The sequence below is a fragment of the Mytilus californianus genome, unplaced genomic scaffold, assembly GCF_021869535.1.
Source record: "Mytilus californianus isolate M0D057914Y unplaced genomic scaffold, xbMytCali1.0.p SCAF_9, whole genome shotgun sequence".
NCBI lineage: Eukaryota > Metazoa > Mollusca > Bivalvia > Mytilida > Mytilidae > Mytilus > Mytilus californianus.
The window spans coordinates 91,509,584-91,513,690 of record NW_026262745.1 but is presented as its reverse complement, the minus strand read 5'-3'; positions in this window follow the sequence as shown (position 1 = coordinate 91,513,690).

Below are 4,107 nucleotides of genomic sequence, written 5' to 3'. Positions count from 1 at the left end.
TCTTCAAAGTTTATCAAATAATATGATTAAATTTGACCTATTACGGTAAAATCGGCATGATGTAACTTCGCTAATATTAATACGACTTTTCAAACAGGACCAAAAAACCGGAACAAACCCGTATTTGCCCATGGATTAATATGGGACATTGACTTCCAGTTGTTTTCTGAATTTTGTCGTTTCGGTTTTGGAAACGACCAAATGGTAAACAATGTCGTTTGCATAGCAATCTTTGTCAATGGAAGTAGAAAAGGGGGACCTAATCGCTTGTTTTACTGGTGAAGAGGCTAAGGCAGTAATAGCACAATTTGTCAGAAATGAATCTTAATGGGTTTAACTATGGTAATGATGCAAACCCAGAAATCTCGTCGCCGTCAGTGAACCAGAACTCAAGAGTCAGAAAATGTTTTAAACAACAAGGAACACAGATTTCCTAACATGTCGCTGGAGGATACTGATTCACTTCTATCAGATAATATAAATAAGAATACAAAACCAAAGTTGACATTAAAACATGTAAAGATTGGTCAAGTGAGTGAGATTGATTGATTGATTGTTGGTTGCTTAACGTCCAGTGGTAAATATGTCATGCATATTCAGGACGAGAACAAATTAACAATAAATACAATAGGTAGGTTCTGTAATAGGGGCGTTCGGGATTAAGGTCGGAGAAATTTAGACTGCCACGGGAAATGACGGTATATTGGATAGGGACAGCAATTTAGCCTTGCAACAGGTCACCTACGGACCCCTCAAAGAGTTGTTGCAAGGGTTCTTAACGTGCAAAGAGCGTGGCACTCTCTTTACACGAGGCATCGGGTTTAACGTCCCCATTCTGACTGGACGTGGCTGCAAATTTGTACATCCCGCACAGCCAAACGGACGCCCCACTGTAGCAAGGGTTTTACTGCCGGTCGGAGGAAGCCCAATGGTGACCAAAATTATATTCCCCAGTCACCCTTGGGGCCCAAGTGAGTAGGAGAGGAAAAGAACATACTTTGCCTTTCTGACCGTAACAAAGACAAAACAGAGTATGAACCATATCCAATTTCTCCAATAATCACTAGTATTGAAAAGAGGGACGAAAGATACCAGAGGGACAGTAAAACTCATAAATCGAAAATAAACTGACAACGCTATGGCTAAAAATGAAAAAGACAAACAGACAAACAATAGAACATATGACACAACATAGAAACCCGAAGAATAAGCAACACGAACCCCACCAAAAACTAGGGGTGATCTCAGGTATTCCGGAAGGGTAAGCAGATCCTGCTCCACATGTGGCACCCGTCGTGTTGCTCATGTTATAACAAATCCGGTAAATAGTTTAATCCCGTAGGTCACATTCATGAAAGGGAAGGGGATTGTAGTTACGACGTAAGGAACATATCCGATATCATCTGTGAAACGGTTATTCCATAACGGTCAACCAACTCGTGATGGCGTCCGTAAAATTTACGAAGGGATGATTTCAACTTCACCATTTGGAACTTTTGGTTTAATAGCTTCCTTGTGAGCAGCAATCCTCTATCAAGGAAATCATGATAGGAAACACAAGCCCGGCAATATCGTATCAATTGGGAGACATATACTCCGTATGCAGGCGCTGCTGGAATGTTGCTACACAGTTGGAAAACTTAAATCATCTCTTTTGTCGTAAAGTTTTGTTTTCAACCGACCCTCATTGTCAATTTCTAGATGTAAGTCAAGATATGAGGCCGACTTAACTGTATCTGCTGTATCCTTTATCTCTAGTTCGATGGGATAGATGCGTTCAACATAGTCACCAAATTTTGAATTATTTAGTGAGAGAACATCATCTATATAGCGGAAAGTAAAGTTAAAGGATATTGCTAACTTCTTATCTTTCTTCCTAAGAAGTTCCTGTATGAAGTCAGCCTCATAATAATAAAGAAACAAGTCGGCAAGAAGAGGGGACAATTGGTTCCCATTGGAAGGCCGACAGACTGTTGAAAAAAACGTCCTTCGAACGTAACAAATATGTTGTCAATCAAGAAATCAAGCATCTTGATAATGTCAGTTTCAGAGATTTTTTTGTTCGAATCAGAGTGATTCTTTACAAAGAAGGATTTATCCCTCCCTAAGACAAGATACTTGTATCTACGTTGGCCGTTCTTTTTAATGAAACAAAGCAATACCAACTCTTTCACTTTGTCTTTTAGTTTGGAATGTGGAATACTTGTGTAAAGTGTAGAAAAGTCAAATGTTTTAATACTATTGCAAGATGAAAGAGAGTTAGATTGTATGTACTCTAAAAGATCTGCAATTTTTCGTTCGTTCAAGTAACTCCATTTACCGATTGATGCCCATTGATAAAAGGATTATTAATGTGTTGTTCTATAGGTCAAATATTGTTTAACATTATAGTTGATGTGTATCCTCGGTTTTATTTCGTAACCCATATTTTCGATTTATGACTTTTAACCACCGGTATACTTATGTTGCCTTTATTTCAACGGCAACATGTTTCTTAAATGCGAAGAGCGTCGTAATTGATGTGCAATTACCATGACTCAGATTATTGACAGTTACAATGTAAAATCTAAATATGCATAGTTTGTTATGGACATTGTAAAAGAACATGTCATGTTCTGTGTATGAGGTAGCTATACAAAAATCGTCTATGAAGTACATTCTCTAATAATAATGTGTAACACGACATGCTAGTCTTGGCATTTACCCAAATTGATGTATTGCCGTTGTTTAATATTTTTTCTTCCTTTTTCTAAAAAAAGTCCTAGCACTTCCATTGACACTGTTGTCTGAATTTGTTAAACTAAACAGTAGCCTATAATACACATCACCTGCTGCCATTGTTCCTACGTCAGTCATTTCGCGTATCAGATTTTCATGTTTAACTTCTTAATAAAATCAAAGTGCTAAACTTGGAATGAACAGGTCAGGAGAACGGAATACAGTCTCTTTCTCGTACAGTTTAACCAAGCAGTTTACGTTAGAAAACAAAACTGTGACTCGCACCGGTCATTTCCCGTAATTATCTACATTTCGCGGATCTCGTTTACACGTTTGTTACACTGATAATATGTATGACCATACATTTAAACAATGGTAAGTTTTATTACAATATTTCAATAACCACAACCGCAATAAATTTGAAAAGTTTAAACTAACCAATACGTTAATGTAGTAAGAACGACAACGCTTGCACAAAACATAAAGCTACTGTTTTGCCTAAAATGTTTAAATAGTAATTGCTACAAAAAAAAAAACGCTGATTCATAAATGTTAGCTAGGCAAAAATATGATTTCTCAGGTCCGCCATACCATTACTCGAATTGGTTCAATTTAAATGATACGAAATAAATAAAATTTCATACTAAACATCATTGTTGATCGAGATTTGTCCAAATACCATTTCACAGCGCTGCAGTAATAAATGTTACAGGTAAAGGGGTGGGACGGTTTAACGCCAGCAAACTAATTTTACTCCGCCTTATTCTATATGTGTCTGTCCAAAGTCAGGGGCCCAAATTGCAGGGGTGGTCGCAGGATTATGTCTGTCACATTTGGTTTTTCGTAAAAAAAAATCATACATCAGTCCGTTACTTTTCTCAATTGACTTTTTTTATGTTGGAATCTTTTTTAGCCGACTATAAGGTATAGGTTTTCAATGCTGAAGAATGTACGGTTGTCTATAATTGCTCACATCCACTAATTGAGAACATTGTGGATAGTTGTCTCATTTATAGGAATCATACAACATCTTATAATTATAAATACAATTTTAATATTACTAGTTATATTGATGTAATTAATGGTGTAGGTACACAAAAATATAACTAAGTACTGAACCCCATAGCAAATTCAAAATTGGGGTGTTCATAAAAAACAGGAACAAATCAAACGCGATCAATTTCAGGAGAAAATAGTGGGGTTAACCCTTTTTTGTTTCATTGCCACACAGTCACTTTTATATGAAGACCGACTTTTGAGTGAAAACTCATTTCAAAGAGTGTTACTCTTTCTCTAAATCACTTCATGATCAAGGTATATACTCATGGTACACAAATGTTAGGTCTGATAATAATATTAGCCAACCCAAAGATGTAACTAAAAACAAAA